Here is a 20,429-nt window from a genome sequence, read left to right on the forward strand (position 1 = left end):
GATACAAGATATATAATATTTTGTTATCTAATATGTTTTGAGATGGTACCAATATTATGTCATCACATTCGGATTAAATCTTTGGCAACGCTTTTCTGGCAAATGCTTGTAAATTTTAGCAAATCGAAGCACTCTAAATAAATTATTAGTAGATTTAAAATAATTTTATTATCATTTTGCAAAGAAAATACCTTTTAGGTTTATAAATAAAATAACATTAACATCATCATTTCAGCCAGGAGAACACTGCTGGACAAAGGATTCCCCCAAATATCACTGCAACAGACGGTCTTGCGCTTCCCGCATCCAGAGGATTCCAGCGACCCTTACCAAATCGTCAGCCCTCCATGTAAGGGGCTTGCCCACGCTGCGTTTTCCGTTCCGTGGTCGCCACTCGAGAACTTTTCGGTTCCAACGGCCGTCAGTACTACGAGCTCTGCGCCCCATATAAAACACATGTGTAATAACAGCATTGTTACTAGATATTTTTATTGATTTGATATAATTTGTATCGTCACCTCACCCCACCTTTAACCCCTCATGCCCTCTAGATAATCAATACAGCGCAGACATAATTACATACCAACGAAGACCTTTTAGAAACCACCAGAATGTATGGAAATTAGATATGTGTATGTATATTACAAAGGCATTAGTACAACGCGTTGCGGCTTGAGCGGAGACGTTAATAAAATATATTTGCGTTTTTCACTCAATTTTCTCACCTCGAAAGGTTTACATTATCATGTCACCTTTGTGCTGTAAAAACAATGACGCTTTGAACGACTCGATGGAAATTGACAAAGCTGTTCAACAATTTTCAATGTCTCAAAAATCAACATTGTCTGAGTACAGAGTTTAGGCTATGCATGTAATTTAATGCACAGTAATTGAAGTCATTAATTTCAGACGATTGCAATCTTAGCTAAGTACACGACGAGACAATCGTTAACTCAGAACAGTGATTACATTAAATATGTGTTACGTTGTTCAGTACAGTAGCATAGCTGGGAATATTTTTTGAAGGCTTAGTAATGTCATTTCACATTGGCGCTTAAATATTTTTAAGCATTTCTTACATCGAAAATACGCCCAACCTTGGGATCTAAAATGTTAAGTCCCTCGTGACTGTAGTTAAACTGGCATACACACCCAGCACTGAAAAGTATAGTAGCCTAAATCAAGTCGAATACGACATACGCAAACTAAAATTTGTGACTGAAATTCATCACAGGGTGTCCGACAAAGAGAGCTGCGACTTTTCGATATTAATATAGCTTACTATTATGTACTTATATTATTGGACCTCTGCGAATAGCATTCAACCTGGACAGGGTAAAATTTGAATGCTCAATAATTCAATTTCAAGGCAGAGTTCTCTATTAAATCATATTTGAGTTTAATTAAATTTCGAAAATAATTCAATTTCGTGTTTTCTGTCAACAAGCTTTGTATATTTGACGTACAATATAAGTAGGAAAGGCGAAAACCTACGCATAATTTGTCTTGCTAGATACTAAATGGCTTGTTTAAAAAAGTGAAAATTTTATTGTTAACTAATACAAACACTAATATTATAAATACGAAAGTAACTCTGTCTGTCGGTTGTTGTGTCACGGCCTAACCTCTAAACTAAATTCGATATGAAACAAGCTTGAACCCCCAGGAAGGATATATAACGACGACAGGTGATATTAATGCTGATAATTGTAAATTTGTTAGAAGATCCATTCTTTAATGAGTTTGTTCCAAAGGGTAATTAGTCATCTGACCTTTTAATAAGCGCATCTTTATTTCAAACACTTGTGTAATTAGCAAGTACAATTGTAATGTGTCGATGGGTGGACACCAAAAAGTGGACTCATAATGTAACTCCGTTTTGGTTATCAGTAAAGCCCCAAGTGCATGAAGACAACGATTCCGTTAATTATTCTTCGAATAAGACTTTTACATATATAGAACCTCATTTAAAAAAAAGATTTAAAAATATTTTTTACAAGTACATTGCCAAAGAAGACAATGTACAAGAGTACTTCATATCTTCTACAAAATATGTTTCCTACGAAATAAGCCCTGCAACCATCTTCATAATTAGATATATTTTAAGAACCAAATTCAAGACGGCGTAATTTTCATTGATATGTATTCAGAACACAAAACAAATAGTGAATAACATTGAAAAATGTATCTTTCAAAAATCTTGGAGTGTAAAAACATACCATAATATTTACAAAAATTTAAGATTAAAAAAAAGAGAGTAGTTCTAGTTGAGCGAACAGTTACTTAATTTTAAAGTTGGGACCTTATCCAGTTGAATTTGAAGCCGATACTGCTGAGTTTAGAAATTTGAAATTCGCTACATAGGTTTATTTTATAACGTCATCATCATTAAGGCTCAGTGTCAGCAGCTATCATTTAGGGCAGGACATTAGGTAGGTAGGGACAGATAGGAGTTAACTGTGTATGATTTTTTACTTGATGGTAGAGCTTTGTGGAAGCCCGAATGGGTAGGTACTAGCTACTCATCAGATATTCTACCGTTAAACCAATACTTAACATTGTTATGTTCCAGCTTGAAGGATGAGTGAGCCAGTGTAACTATAGGCATAAGGGACATAACTTCTTAGCTCCTAAAGGTGGTAAATGGTGTAAGGGCGTTGTAGGTCCAGCTACAGGTATATAAAAAAAATACCCTAACAAAGTCGGGGCAGGAAGCTAGTCTGTCAACAAAAAATATCATTCAATCATGACAAGTTATTTTCACTCAGATATATATGTTATCAGCGATAATTACGTTATAATTGGCTTCCTGATATCATTATCAATTCATAATATATAAAAATTAAATCATCAATTTGAAAGACGTAGAGGATTATACACAAATAATAACGGATAATTAAACACAGATCAGTTACAAATAAGTACTTAAAACATGCTATTTACCAAGCTTTTTACTTTTTTTTGATGGTGCTCGATATTTCGACATTATATACGAACGTCTTGTTTCGTGAACAAGTTTTAACTACTTGTACTAATCAAAATAAGCATGTTAATTTAAAATCTTATAGTTACAAATAGTTCTATCAGTTTACAGACTTAAGCGGAGCTCTACGGCGATTTAAATTATAATTTGTTTATTTACGAACATTTGAGCGTTAATGTAAAACACTTTTCGATAATTTTCTCAACAGTGGCATTCAATCCAAGCTTCCTTTTACTATTATAACCTTTTTAATTACCTGCCTTTACATGTTCAACTGGATTAAGGTTTCCTTTACTTTTGAAAATAATTGGTTATACCACCAAGTTGGTTAAATTCTGGCTTGGTTTTTTTAACTACTTTTAATAAAATTTTAATCACAAATTATATAAAAAAAATCCCCAATACAACCACTACAAGTTAAATATATTATATATTATTTTATGTTATAGGGGGCAAACGAGCAGGAGGCTCACCTGATGGAAAGTGATTACCACCGCCCATGGACATCTGCAACACCGGGGGCTTGCAGGTTGCCGGCCTTTAAGGCATGTACGCTCTTTTCTCGTTCCAAAGTCGTATCAAGTCGTATCAGACGTATTTGTAATAACCATCTATCGAATAACTCTATTGTATATATAAGCATCTAATTTAATTTATAATTTAGGAAAAGCGACCGTCACATATTCTAGCAACCTTGCTGATTATTAAGACCTTATATTTTTTTTTTAATATTTATTTATTGTATATATAATGAAATACGGGTTAGTGTACTATATATATAATTAAATCAAGTATTTTACTTATATGTACAAATAATCAAAATCAAATACAATTTTAAAGTACTATTATTATTTTAATAAATTTCCTATTGTCCTTAATATTATTTGTTTTAATATTAAAATATATAAAAGAAAAAAAAAAAACTTCTATAAAGTAAAAAAAAAAGCCTATGTCCTTAACTGGAACTCAAACTATGAACGTAGCAAATTTAATCTAAAGCGGTTCAGCGGTTAAAGCGTGTAGTGTTAACAGACAGAGTTACTTTCGCATTTATAATATTAGTAGAGAGTCTAGGTGACTAATGAAAATTATTATTTCACAATATATTTATTACTACCTACTAGCGACGCGGCCCGGCTTCGCTCGAAAGAAAGTTATATTTTACAACCCATAGCTCGCAGGAATATCTATCTTCCAGTGAAAATATTTTTGGAATTTATCTACAAGTTCCAGATAATACCCATCAGCATACAAACAAATTTGATTTCTTTATAATATTTGAAAATATGTACTCAAACCTATAATTAAATCAGATGAAGATTTTAATTACACATTATTGGTTTTAATTTATCATTTCTTTATGAAAAATAATTAAATTGTAATTGAATATTTTTTCATTATTTGGAAGCTACCCAAAAATATTCGTCAAAATTGGAAAAATTAAAAAAAAATACCTTAACATTGACTAAGGTTAGCCAAAAAAATCTGTTTTTCACATTTAATAAAAATATCCAATGACGCAAAACAAAATGCATTGCATTTCGCACAAAACGCTGCATGTAACCTGGAATATTAGTTTGTGTAGAAAATAATAATTACATATTATTTCCACAATTAAAAAATATCTAAATATTCCTTGGAACAAAATTCTAAATCTCTAAATACAAATAATATAAAATCTACAGTGAAAGCCTCATTAAAAAAAATACTCACGTATTAATAATATTCTTAATCACTTTAATAAACTTTTCAGAAACCAATTAAAACACTAGAACAACGTAGAACAGATTTAGCAACAAACGATACGTGCGCTCTCCAACGCGTTCACGCGACAACTGATTATTTTAATCATGTTCTGACTCAACCTCGGAACATACAGCTTTACAAATGACATCAATTATATTTAGCAAGATATGAAACGACCGCGACGGCTAGACTAACACAGACGAAAAATTTTGGTCATTTTGACTAATTGCAATTACGTGTAACTTTGTAATTTAAATTTTCTGTCACGTGCTTAATTGCAGTGGAAACAAAATAATACGAAGGCAACATAAACATTAATAATACACTTGTTTATTAGTAAAAATATATATTACAAAGATTTAAAAAAAAAATCACTAACTGTAGACTGCGCCATATAATTTTACTATTGTGCAATTCTATACGAGAATCATATTTATGCCACATCTATTTTTTTCTGTTCTATGGATTCAAATGATCAAAGCGAAGTACGACACTTGACTTCCGAATTTAAAATTGTAATTTATATTTGAACTGTTTCTCAATAGGTTAGTTTCGTTCCAAATTTAAAAACGTGCATTCGACTTTGTTAGACACATTATTATAGATTGTTTCTGACTTTGTAACTTTAAAAAGAGAACAATGTTTATTTTTAAAAATAAACTAGAAACAAAATGTATTAATAAATAAAGCTTACTTAATAATGATATCTATATTATTGTAATGTTTGATTGACACATCTATATTATTGTAATGTTTAACTTAAAAAAAAATTACTAAACTTTTAGTGTTTGATATTATATTGTGAGTAGCGCTTCGCAGTTGTAAATTGATATTATGTCTATTGACGTTAAAAGCGTTTCATGGTTTCGTTTATAATGAGAGAGCTTAGAGTTTTTATTAGTTGGTGTTCCGATCAGGATACACGAATATAGCTATTTTATTTATAACTAGATTTCGTCCGTGGCTTTGTTCGCGTTTTAGTGATTTTTCGTCAGGTCTTAGGCATAAATGTAAATAAATAAAAATAAATATTGGACAACATCAGATACATTACTCTGATCTCAATGTAAGTAGCTAAAGCACTTGTGTTATGCTACGGTACCACAAACACCCAGAACCAAGACAACATAGAAAACTAATGACTTTTTCTACATCGACTCGGCCGGGAATCGAACCCGAGACCTCGGAGTGACGTACCCATGAAAACCGGTGTACACACTACTCGACCACGGAGGTAGTCTCATAAGAAGTATGCCTATATCCTTCCTTGGAGTTCAAGCTTGCTTCAAATAAAATTTCATCAAATTGGTTTAGCCGTGAAAGAGCGACAGACAGACAGAGTTACTTTCGCATTTATAATACTATATAATTGATCAGAGCTCCTGAATTTCTTACCGTTTCTTCTCGATAGAACCTACATTCCGACCGTGGGCAGATTTATACAAAAAATATACTTGTAAAATGTCAATTCAAATGTAGGTACTCTTACGAGCTTACTTTTATAAAGTACTATTTGATTTCCAATAATTAAATATACCTTTATTTGTAATAATAGGTACTCTGTTCCACTTAACTAACAGCTTTATTATTACTCCGCAGTTTCCATTCCATCCAAAACGGCATTTCTTCGCGAAATCATAATGAATACCACAGACTATTTAAGATGTCGATCAATATCGTGAGTTTATTTTTTATAGTAAAGATTGGCGGGCAAAGGAGAGATACTACTGGATATTAGTAGGGCGGTAAGAAATATTAACCTGTCCTTACATCGCCACTGGCTCACTCACCTTTTTAAACTGGAACACAAACGTACTAAGTATTGCTGTTTTGTTGAATATCTGATGAGTCGGTGGTACATACCCAGACGGACACACAAAGTCCTACCACTAAGTAAAGTTTATAGCCTTGGAATAGGCTAAGGTTTGTTTCCATACTGATATATCACACAAATAAACTAAATTCATTTAGAAAATATAACTAAATTCTTATCTATTTATCACTAAACGGGTATTAGTTTTGTTAATTTCGCAAACAATTTTAAGCCATCATTATCAGAAACTATTTATACAACGAATTATAGATTATAATAAATTCAACCTCAGTACAAGGTTATATAAGACGTGCAACGTTGAATAAACTATAAAAAAAAAACAATTGAAAATCGGCATTATTGACTGTCTTTTCTTTACTGGTCTGCCTTCGTTTGTACGGCTCTATTGTTTTATTTTATGATATCTGTAGGCTAACGAGCAAATGGGCCACCTGATGGTAAGTGGTCACAACCGCCTGTATTGTGTATGTGTGTGCCATAATGGCGCTGTAGGAAATATTAACCGTTCCTCACATCACCAATGCGCCACCAACCTTGGGAACTAAGATGTTAAGTCCCTTGTGCCTGTAGTTACACTGGCTCACTCACCCTTCAAACCGAAACACAACAATACTGAATACTGCTGTTTTGCGGTAGAGTATCTGATGAGCGGATGATACCTATCCAAACAGGCGTGCACAGAGCCCTACCACCAAGCAAAATTATTCAAGCTATTTCACTTCAATAAAAAAATATAAATCCAGATTTTTTTTTAAGCTGCCGTTTTTATACTATTACATATTACGTATGTCTATTATGACAAAGGAGAAATCTTCCGACATATATATGTTTATGTGTTACCTCACAGAGATTTAACGATTTTGACAAGACGTTTGATACTTCACTAGACATCTAATATACCAGACACTCTAGATACACCCACACCGAACATCTAATTAATAGCGGCGACAGCTTCGTTTAATCTTGTAAACGATATCAAAGATGACTGCGATCCTACTTGAATGGAAATTGAAATGATGTATTCTTATCTATGTACGTAATACGTAATAACTTAATGTTTTTTTTTTTTAAAGATTGGACGCAATGTCCAATTTTGACGAATTACTAATTTTCCTATTTATCCCTGCACGACAATAGCCCAAAGGGGTCGAGAACCTGCGACTTTTTACATCGCTAGGCAGCAGCAGAGTGTGTCTAACTAAACTTTTAACCTAACACAAAGAAATGTTTAATTAATAAGCTAATCTTAATTTTTAAGTTACTAATTTATATTAGTTTTTTACTGCTACGTATATTTTTTTTCACTTTTTATCTTAATTGTATTTAAATTATTATTTAGTACAAGCTGTGGTTGGCTATAATTGAAGGAGCACACAACTTGTAACCATTGTATTGTTTAATTTTAAGAATATGTATTTAGTGTGTATCTTTTGTTGGAGATTCGAGAATTAAATAAATAAATAAATAAAAAACACCATTTCGCTATTCGGAAACCATGTCAATCATTCTACCTGAACGACTCGACTAATATTGATTTTATCATGGAACAGTGGGCAGGTACCTACCTACACAATTCTACTTTAGTAAGAACTTTGTCTTAACTCTGAAATAAAACAATGTTAATTAGGTTAGTCTTATATAATTTGATATGAATTTTAAATAATGTTTTACTCGATATGCAGTTAAAAATATATATTCGAGAATCAATTTTCCCGCCATGACTGACAGTATCTGTCAATGTCATGTAACCAGATTAAAAATATCTTATAAAGTTTACTAGATTAAACGTTCGGTTCGCATTATTGGCGATGTAAAGGTCACCAACACCCTCGAGCCTTTACAATTGCGTCGAGAGATAGCGGCACTCAGCGCTTTCTATCGAATGTGTCACGGCGAGTGCTCAGAGGAACTATTCTCCCTTATTCCTGCTTCCCCTTTCCTTCACAAGTCCACGCGTGCTGGTTCTCGATGTCACCGCCTAACTGTGACATCAATTCCATCGCGTACAAAGAAATTTGGCAACTCTTTTCTTTGCCGCACTTCCAAAACATGGAATTCTTTACCAGCGCACGTATTCCCCTCCTCTTATGACCTGGGTTCCTTCAAGCGAGGCGTGAAGAGGCATCTTGCGGGCCGGCAAGGCGGGGGCGGCTAGAGCAGATCACCTTTCCCAACTGCACTAGCCGTCGTCGCATTTGGACTCTACTACCACTTACCATCAAGTGGAGCAGAGTCATTTGCCCTCCCGGGCAATAAAAAAAAAAAAAAAAACGACAGATACTCATCTGTAATATACAAATAATAATAACTCATATAATATTTAATATAAGGTTATACATTCTAATTAAGTCTTACACTTTTTAATGTAATGACAGGATTATTAGAATAAGGACCACAAAATTGAAATTTAAGTAATATAAAATTGTATGTCAAATTCGGGGTGTAGGTCAGACATCTATGCTGCTTCCTGGACCTTTGTTCACCGGCTTTTCGGTAGTTACTCTTTGGAGTACTTGCTGGGCATGTCGAACAACTGCCACAACGCCAGCAAAGTGTATCAGTAATATAATAAAACAAGTTCATATTTTCTTGATTCATTTATTGATCACGTACATTTGAACAAATCATCAGACTCCATTAGCTAGATGTATATATTAAATAAATAATACAGATAATGTCGACAAGGTCATCAAATGTTGTGCTTCGACATTATTAATAATCTGTGCGATTTAAAACAAGTTCAATTAATACTTCCGCCCAGTTCATTGGTAAGGCCGTGATTATATCGATTGTTGCAATCTCTACAAAACATTTATACAGATTCAGAACTTTTTATTTTCTTTTAACAACTATATCGTCTTTGTTTTATTAAACTGCCACTTTTGTTTAGTACTTATCACTTAATGTCTCGAAGTTCTGGTTCAACGGGTTATTAGAATTTTCTGTTGTAATACAATTAGTAGTCTAAAAGTTGGAAGCATTGGGCTGCTTAGGTTTGAAACCGCAGTCATTGGTATGACTCGCATCACTGAGCAATCTCGGTTATACTGTAATTGGTAAATCTCACATCACAATGCACTTGAATTCTTAAACACGCTATAAAACTTTTATTGTAAAATGATTACAATACACTTACCGTACACTTTATTTATACAATATTTTTTGCCACCATTGTTTCGGAAGGATAATTTATTACAAACATTTATTAAATAGTCAAAATCAAAATATAGTTTACTCAAGTAGGCTTTTACAAGCTTTTTTGAATCGTCATTTAACAAACTATTTTAAGTAAAGCTACCACAGGTTCGGAATGTAGATTCTACCGAGAAGAACCAGCAAGAAACTCAGTAGTTACTCTTTTTCAACATCTAAAAATACAGTCATGTTAGTTAAATACAATTATATATATGTGTGTTATGTCTCCTGTCTGGGAGTCAACAAGCATTAACTCCACCCTTTTTTATCATCGATATAATCTTGTATGGAATAATATGTCTTCTTTACCAATGTATTTTTTACAAATGATTTGAATTTATGAAACGGCAAAGTTAAAAATGTCAGTGGAATTTATTATAGAAACGGATATCTTGCCCCAAGAATGATTTATTGACTTTGCAGAGTCGGAAACTTGGCGTTATAAGCTTATCCTTACTTCTTGTGCACATACAATGATTATCACTGATTTTATCAAAGTGATCAATGCTACTGTGACTATACATAATATTGTTGTAAATATATTATGACGCTGTTGCGTGATTATTACTACTTTGTTAAAAACATCCCGAAGAGAGACGAAGTTGCTTGAACTTCCGTAAAATTTGCCAAACGTCATTGGTGAAAAAATTATGTTGACAGAAATAAAACAAGAAATTCTATCCTTTTTACTACACGCATAAAAAAGAGAGAGAGCAATAATACAGTTCTATCAAATATGATGTACACATGTTCCTTGCGGTTTCATGTACGATAAACTTTTCTGCTTTGTCCTCGCCGTATCGTAGTGATAAAAAGCCTATGAAAAAGGAAACCACGAGAATAAATGTGTTGGTTACCCTGGTGGACTCCGAGTTCGACTGGGTATCGTTGTGTATAAAAGGGTAAGTAAACCACAGTAATAGCATAGACAAGAGTCATCACATCTTAGTTCCCAAGGTTGGGATCACATTGAAGATATATGGTATGGTTACTTAGAACCAATAAAACATTGAAAAATTAATATACGACAGGTGTATCCATATATCTTTTTTGTGATAGATGGCAAACGAGCAGGAGGCTCACCTGATGGAAAGTGACTACCACAGCCCATGGACATCTGCAACACCGGGGTGCCTTGCAGGTGCGTTGCCGGCCTTTCAAGGAAGGGGTACGCTCTTTTCTTGAAGGTTCCCAAGCTGTATCGGTTTGGTTTGGTGCGCTGTTCCCATTGGAGCAGCATTGTGAAATAAATTCCAAATAAAAGCTGGCGACTCCAGAAGAAAGAAAGCCTTTGTCCAGCCATGCGATGTATACAAGCTACATTACTTTTGTATACATTTTTAGTCGAGCGACATTCTGTCCGTCTGCTAGTTCCAAAGATTAGCGCAGTCAAACATACTCATAAGCTTTCTAACATTACTATAGATTTCTCTGACCTAATACATATACAACATAACATAATCTTCAAATCTTCTGTAATCTTCTATATTTCTTGTTTTCAAATCAATCATTAGCCAAGTGTCCAAGCAGCCATATCGTGCAAGTCATCGTATCAACAAAAAACATCCAACAGACATGTTATAACAGGTTTGTGTTAAAATGTTGTGTGTATTTATGCAATCATACGTAAATTGCCGTTTTTTCTCATTATCTTCACATATGATGAGATCTAATCAAAGCTAAAATTGTCCTTTGTAAATAATAAATCTCCGAGATACTCTGATTCATGTTTACATATTGATGACGATGTCGTTTATATTTTTTTGTTCATCATTGATTTGTAAAGAGGTCATGAATTTACAGTTCATATGGTCCATTGGTTAGAACGCGTGCATCTTAACCGATGATTGCGGTCCCCAAAGACAAGCACCTCTGAATTTTTATGTGCTTAATTCATCTCGCAGTCGGTGAAGGAAAACATCGTGAGAAACCTACATGTGTCTCATTTCAAAAAAAAATCTTTCACATTTATATCACCATCCCAAACTCCAAAACTACTTCTCAAAGGAAAGAGACGAAGGTGAATAAACGTCTCTGTAAATTGATAGATTCACCATACCTACCTTGGTATGGTGAATCTATCAATTTACAGAGACGCATCTTGGTAGAAACATTTTATATTTGACAAAAGCTGTATCTCATTAGCATTTTGGACTACTAAGCTGTACCCGTAAACTAGTACTGCAAGTTTTTTTTTTCAAACTGTTTATGCTTTTGGCCCTAATGGCATCTACAGCGTCACTGGGTGGGAAGGCAAGTTAAAATACTCAAGCCTGGTTTTTGAGGACCCACTTAAGGGCTCAGAGTATGCACGTGAGGCCGGGCCTCGGCTTAGAACGCCGTCATCGTCGGGAGGGAGGAATGACGTGCATTCAACATTGTACGCCTAGGCATCGATCACACGGTAAATAATAAGTTTGGTAAGGATATTCATTAGTACTGCAAATACATCACACGTGCTACTGTTACAAAGCAATACCTGGAATTGTTGTGTTTCGGTTTGCAGACTTGGTCAGCCACGATTTAATGGACGATTAATATTTCTCACAGTACCAAAGTCTAAGGAGGTGGTGAGCATTAAGTTAATTCGCCAATCTGCTTACGTATTAAATAAGTACCTTGCTTAGAATTACGTGCATGTATGTGATTATGCGTAATTATGTTATCATCCATATAATGATGTAATTATTAATGTTTCAATGTACATTGGTATTGTTTTTTTTTCTTAATTCGGAGCCAATTTTTTGGTCAGATTGCGATTATTGTATTCTTGCAATCCAAACTGGTAATATTTTTTACGTGTACCATTAGTTAGTGTCAATGTACTCGTGTGTACATATATATAGTTACCATAGAGGCACTGTGTGGGATTATTGGATGACTGTAAAATAATACCAAGGTTAATCTATATTAGTAGCTATTCATGTGATAGTCTGTTACCAGCAATGTTGTGTTAACTTGTTGTGTTTTTTTATTATCTAGTATTAGTATTTTCTATTTATTATTTTTCCTGTCAGCCAAAATGTAACTCTTCACCGATGATCGCGGATATAAGCCCCGGCAAACATCTCTTTAGTTTACATGTTTGGTTTTAATTATTTTCCTGTTCGGCGGCGAAGGAAACCATCGCGAGGAAACCAATACTTATCATATGAAAATTGACTACATTTGTATCCATTAATGCGGATTTGAGCATCTTGGTGGAATAAGCTCCAAGCCTAAAAGGAGAGTCCAGCTGCGAGGTGTTGGCTTTTGCAACTAATATTGCTTAAAACATTAACAGCCAGCTTGGAGGGGAAGGTTTAGAGCTAGTTCCAACACGACGCTTGAATGCGACACAGATGTTACAGAATTACATTAAAATGAGACACATGGAACCTCCATTACGAAGTTTTCTTTCAGCCGAGCAAGACATGAATTATAAACAGAAATTAAAAAGATGGAAATTCAGTGATGCTTGCCTATCTACGGCCATCTCAGATCAAAAACAATATATGTGAGCGAAAAAGGTTAACTGATTTGAGTGGCATTTTACGTACTAATTTTCTTTTTCTATCAATTCATTTTGGAATCCATTCATTTGCCCACCTCTCTACCAATATTATAAAAAAAAAAACATTGACGCTAAATATTGACCGAAGAAAAACGTCTGGTCGTTTCCGCCATTAACCGTGCATCAATCCGTGGCTGAGCGGAAATCTTGCTGATAACGATTAAGTCTTGAACTTGACCATATAAGATTAGGTCACGTCATAAAACATTGTCAACAAGATGCTTGGACGGACGTTATTTATACAAATGCGGATCAATATTTACAAATACTAATATGAATTCATATTTTCATTAATAGTTAGTACCGTTTCGAACTCGTACTGGTAAAACTTGTTCAAAAATACATCTCCCATTTCCTACCCTAAAATCGAAACTCTTAAATTATGGGGACGTCATTAACTCACATGACTCATGACTTTTTCTTCACACAGTACATGAGATAAACCTCAAAACTAATTAAGATAAATAAATACCTACACAAAAATTCAATGGTGCTTACGCAGAACAAGATACACGTGTTCGAGCCAATGGCTCATTAAGATACAATAGAAATTACTAAAAAAACGACCAAGACATTCGTATAAAGTGTTTGACGATGTATTTGAACCATGTGGTAACTTTTTTTATTGCGTTTAGATACAAAGGCATAAGGAGTTAAGCTTTTTTTATTCGAAAAGGAACGCAGTCTTACCAATGGACCACTTGATAATAAGTACTTACAAGGGCACTACCATTAAGCAACATTCATCGACCATACATAGACAATGCACCATCAACCTTAGGAAATAAGATGATATGCCTTTTGGGATGGTAGCTACACTGACCAAACCAACACACAAGCAATACTTTGTTTATGGCTCGGAATATGTAATGATTGAGTGGTACAACCAAGTAGACAGTAGGTTGAAGTAATCTTGTAATCGCTGGAAACCATAACATCACTTTGTTATTAAATAGGACGCCCGCCATGTTTTACAAGAACGCCTTAATACGAATACGTCTTTAACGCATTCAATTAAAGTTAATATTTCCTTGTAATTACGAAGGTACACGATTATGCCGTGTAAAGAAAATGTAAACATTAATTTCTAAGTTATCGATAACGTTTACAATGTAAATATTAGTTCCGTTATATACTTTGAGTGTTGAAACTAATTTCGGTCTAGCGGTAGCGAGCGAGCGCTAGCGACGTTAAAATAATTTCGGAGAATGTTTATATTTTGATTAAAACCCTATAAATGTATTCATATATTTTCTTGGGTCAATTTCAGTAAAACTTCAGATATTCAGCCATTCAAAGGGGGTTAAGATTTTTTCTTTTTTTATGGCATTGGTTCGCTGACGAGTATATGGGCCACCTGATGGTAAGTGGTCACCACCGCCTATATACAAAGGCGCTGTAAGAAATATTAACCATTCCTTACATCACCTATGCGCCACCAACCTTGGGAACTAATGGGATGTTTAGTCCCTTGTGCCTGTGATTACACTGGCTGACTCACCCTTCTAACCGGAACACAACAATATAGAGTATTGTTATTTGGCGGTAGAATATGTGATGAGTGGGTGGTACCTACCCAGACGGGCTTGCACAAAGCTCTATCACCAAGTAAGATAGGATTGAGGGGATGCATGTTCTTCAAATTTGAAGTTTAAAATGTGCAAATGAATATAATCTCGGGATACAGTTTATCCTGTAAAATTAAAATATCAATAGGGGTACACAGTTTATTACAAAAATAACTGTTTTCTTTCAGTTTCGGATTTCCAAGAATGTCCAATAATATACATGAAACTCAACCGCAATAATTTCGGTCAAATTTTTAGCCAATATATAAGACTTTTTAACTTTTATTATTTAATTTTACTAATTTCCAGAAAATCGAGCAACTTACTCAAATTATCGTAGTTTGATTACCACAGACTTAAAATTGTACATCGAAGGTTTTTATACATTCAACTAACTTAAAAAACTAAGCTTATCCCATTTTAGCAAAGCATTACGCAGTTTATTGTACACAATATTTACCAATATTATAATTGTGATACTATGTCTGCCTTTTTGTTACGTCATCACAATTTGATTCGAATGTGATCGTCATTAATTTTAACATGTAACTGGATTTATAGAAAAAAAAAAGACGTTTACGGCACAGCGGAGAACAGCTTGTGCTGCAAGAAATATTTATCTTATCTTAAAATATTTATCGCAAACAGAAATAGATTATATTCTGCGAAATATAAACAAAGAATATATTTTCCATGGTAATTATGATTTAATCGAGGTATATACATAGAACAGTACCCCTAATGTGCAATTTCTCTCATTCTGTGAAGAAACTTTAATTACTCGCTTTCTTTTAAGGAGAAATGGTTTCAGAAAATCACGATCCGCGTCCGTCCAAACTCACTATTAAATGCGTTATATTTATTTTTTGCAGATAAACATACATTAGATACTTAAGGTTTTAAATGAGCTTTGCTAGGGAATCGATACGTCATTTAAGAAACATTTTACCATAGAAAAATGTAGTAAACTTTAAAAAAATCATCAGATTTTCAGACTTAGATGCCTTGTCAACGTCGAACCTCGCCTTAAGAACTCGTATAATCAGACACACACGTAAACAGTAATTCAATGGATACAAAGTCGCGTACAGACTAGTTTTTACAACAAAAGTGAACACTTGTTTTTGTTCGAATTTCATACGTTCACGGAACGTTCTTCCGATTGAGTTTTAACCTTATCCAGTTGTTGTCTCAAGAACTGGTCTAGTACCATAAGTGAATGTGTCGTATCGATTAATAGCTTACAAAAAACACTTACATACGGAGGTAAATAGATCATATGATAGTAGTCTTCATGTAAGAAACATTTACCATTCCTAACATCATCAGTTCGTCACCAAAATTGGGAATTAAGATGTTACCTGCGCCTGTAGTTGGCGTACTAACAATCACAAATCTTAAAAATGCAACATTACTCAGCATTTCTGTCTGTCGGTGTGACCATATGATGATTTGACCTACCAAGACGGGTTTACTATAAGCAACCCCGTCAAGTGAAATGAATGAAGTCATAAGATTACTTTTTATAAAAATTTTGCATGACTTAGTTATTATGTTAACGATTAAATAGAATATGAATACGATATTTTCTTCTATAATGGTAAATAATACAGCAGTGCGATTCTGTAAGAATTCGCTTTGCACCTCACTCGTGAAATGGTGACAACCGACTCACGTGACCGGTAATAAGTTACAGATACAGAATACCAATACAGAATCGAATTCTTGGATTAACGAATTATTCAATATAAAGTTTAACATTTAACACGATACGACGTATTGATTGTACTGTTTTAATGATGAACGATAAAAGGAGCACTTTTATTACGGGCGTTTTTAACGGGACTTGGCTTGCGTGATCGATGGCTATAACACTTACTCCTGAATCTTCAATTGGATTCCGATAAATCTTATGGTCCTGTTATATTTATCTGAATATAAATCGTCATATATATTGATCTAAGTATAAATCGTGTCTCGATATGCAGTCAGATCTGCAATATCAAAAAATTCTCAATTTCTTGATATTGCTTGAATACTGTGACCAACGGTACGGTGTTCTTTTAAGCCACCATGACCTCTTTCCAACATCTCTCTCTCTCTCGCTCTCTACTTGTTTCTGTAACCGGAGCATGAATACTATATGCTTTGATGTTTCTCTATTTGGGTTTGTGTACATCACACGCAGCGGAAAAAATATAATTTATCTTACTGCATATGTATTTAATGCCTTTAAATTTTGTAAATGACTTTTGTATCAGTATTCATTTTGGTAATATCGTAAAACTAGCTGAACCCGCGCTTTTACCCGTGTGAAATTTATAAAACTTTCAAGTACAAACCAATTTTCCGCCTCTCGAGAGATGAATTAATAAAAGAAGTATATATCCTTCCCGGAACACAAACTATCCCCATACCAAATCGGTTTAACGATTTAAGAACGATAAGCGGATAGAGGTAACAGACAGAGTTTCGTAGTAATAATATTAGTATAAATATCTCGTATGTTATTTTTCCCTTGTGCTTATCATGAGGAGACCTTGAATATCAAGCCTAATCGTATAAATAGATCGACTAGATGTTTAAAGTCACTTTAGATTTGCAACTAGCCTTAACAGTATTTTATCGTATAATTCGGAAAACATACCCAAAAAACCCAGTCATAAAAATCGTCATTTTTATCTATTGATCTTATTCCAAGCTTATATCAGTTGAGACAGTAAGATCACCTGTTTTTATCTAATCAGGTAGAATACGTGTCAATTATGTGATAAAACTTGAGTCACGCAGATCTGTGGGTCTTCCCCATCTCTCTGATCAGGTACCATCCGGCAAAAATTAATATTTACATTCTTTTTTCATGCTATTCATTGTTAGATGGGCAAATTAGCCACGTGATTATAGTCATCAATGGGCATAGATATTGCACTATAAAAATTATAAATGGTTTCTTACATTGCCTATGGCCTTGGGAACTGAGATAAAGGGTCATAAGACCCTTGTACCGGAAGTTAGTTACACTGACTCACCCTTTTAACAGGAACACAATAATTAGTATTTATTAAAGCTTGAGAGGTAGATTATTTTATAAATGGGTGATACTTACCCAGATGAGTTTGCACAATCAAGCAAAGCTTACAATTATTCAAGATATTCAGAATTTTATGCAGGAAAGGACATATTAAAAAGTATACAATGAAATAACAAATTGAATAGGAAATAATATATATTTATTAGTTATAAAGTGTATTGTTACTATTTGTACTAGCAATGCATATCGTTATTATAAACAAGGATAATTATATAGTAATCAAGAACAGAAAATTCATGTTCAAGAACCAAATTAAGATAAATTACTTTGAGACAATCATTTTATATAAAAACTCTTTGGTATGTTAGTCTTAACTTTTTTTTTTTCTTCAGTTCGAATTTGGAAACAATTGCTTTGTATTATTTAGTAATGGAGCAATAACAAATCTATGTGTTGGAACTGTTTATGTAATAATATATAACATGTGACACCTACTTCTGTTATAGTTTCATTTCAATCTGGACGATGCTTATAGTAATACAATATCATTTAAGTTCATGTAATAAACTTAACACTATTTATAAAACAATTTCTCAGATATGTTTATAGGACTATACGCTTATTGAATGGATGTTTTCATTCATATAATATACATTACTTGACTTTATCTTTCGTTATTACTTTTTATTTTATCTAAAAGGCAGACAAGTGAACAATGACAGATGTCCACTATTTAGTAGTGGTAACTTCCAGAGATATCGTCAGAATAAGCTGTAACTTTACATATCATCAACATACTCCCAACGATTGTAATAATTATGATTTTAAATCTCAACTATCAAAATATATAGATTCATAATCATTCAGTTTGAGTAAAGAAAATAAACCTTTTGAATTAACTGTTTTTGTTGAAAATTTATGTAATAATAGAGTTTTTCTGTGATTATTTATGTAATAATAATATAATTAAATTTACTAAATGTTAATTTACTTTATCATAATAAGTGATCCATGTTTGATGCGATTGTTTTAGCCTAAACATAACTAATCTATCGATAATCTATTTTATGTATGGTCTTTCAGACTAATGACAGAACTCAAGAATTGCTTCCTAATAAATTGAATGGTGGTTAAACTATTTAAGGTAGCTATAAAGATCACCCAAGCATTAATATTACTATTTTGGATTTATGTGTCTTGGTTTAAAGGGTGAGTGAGTATACAAGACTGATTTTTCTTCCCTGGTTGGTGGCTAATCGGTTTGATGAATGGACTTATTTTAATAAATAAGTCCATTCATCAAACTGACTGATACATCTACTACTAAATCTGAATCTAATACTGAATCAACATCAGTCTATCAGTTCAGTATCAGTCAGTATCAGTTTTTTTGAAGGTAAAGTTTAAATCAAGGAGCTTATTAGCTTATGTTTATTTTTAAAATATATATTCTTAATCATTTTAAAGCTCAAATCACTAGACTTATTACCTTGGTTAAAGACAGAAGAGCAATATATCAACAATATCAACTGTCTTGCCAGTCAGATTCCAGTTCAGATCATTCTGTAGTTAACATATTTACAGACAAAGGTAAAAAGCCATTATTAAGTGGATGTTATAATTATGTAACATTTTTTTTGACTATAATGCCCACATGTTAAAAAGACATCTAAAAATGTTTAATGATCATTGCAAAATACAGTATATATAGTATTAAAATATTTTTGAAAACGTAAATATATTATTAAGTTAAAAACTTATAACATTTTCGTTTGTTAAATAAAGAAATAATACATGTGAGTTACATGCTTAAGAAATGGTAGTTCCTAGAAACTACGTCGAATACCGGCTTATAGAAACGAAATGAAGAATCTTATAAATGAAAAATCTATCGTTACACTTACTAATTTATACTGAAATACTTTAAAAGACCTATTCACATTTAATTTATTTCCTTAAATAGATAGAAACTCGATCCATCAACCCAACGTGTGTATATCGATTTTCAGAACTTTAAACGTTTCATACTGGCTATCAATTAGGTTTAATACGCTTATCTATTAAGTATGTAATGTTTATAAATCGTATACAGTTAACTAGTAATAAATTTACTTACCAATATATGTGCTGATGCTGTAGGATGAATATTTTTACTGTTTTACTTGTACTAAATAAAACAGCGACTATTCGTGCACTAATATAACAATAATAATTAATAATTATCTAGAATAACCATAGAATGTACGAGAACAATTATTTCATGAAATGACCTTTCCATATACTATTTTATAATTTTTTATACGATTCAACACACTACACTACCGCCTGCACCTTGTAAATATTCGAACTTGTCTATTTGTAGTTCACTCACTTTCCGAACTGCATGAAAATGGCGCTAGTATCACTATTTGACATTTCAGAATTACGTTTAACATCTTATCTTGTTAAGCAGTGTTTTAATAATACTTAGAATAATTGAAAATAAAATGAAACAAATACAATATTTTGATAATTAAAAT

General features: G+C 33.1%; 1 protein-coding gene across 2 annotated transcripts in view; it reads right to left on the reverse strand.

Moving 5' to 3' along the window:
• Positions 1 to 20,253, reverse strand: part of LOC125073496 (oxidative stress-induced growth inhibitor 1-like) — a 51,702-nt gene extending 31,449 nt beyond the window's left edge. The window contains exon 1 of one of the 2 annotated variants that reach the window (XM_047684349.1): positions 20,027 to 20,253. The gene's annotated coding sequence lies outside the window, so the exon portion shown is untranslated. Of the gene's footprint in view, positions 1 to 4,696; positions 4,813 to 20,026 lie in introns of those variants that run through there. The other variant, XM_047684350.1, reaches the window with a different exon arrangement.
• Between the last annotated feature and the right edge of the window lie 176 nt (positions 20,254 to 20,429).

Source organism: Vanessa atalanta, chromosome 24 (assembly GCF_905147765.1).
Source record: "Vanessa atalanta chromosome 24, ilVanAtal1.2, whole genome shotgun sequence".
Taxonomy (NCBI): Eukaryota; Metazoa; Arthropoda; class Insecta; order Lepidoptera; family Nymphalidae; genus Vanessa; species Vanessa atalanta.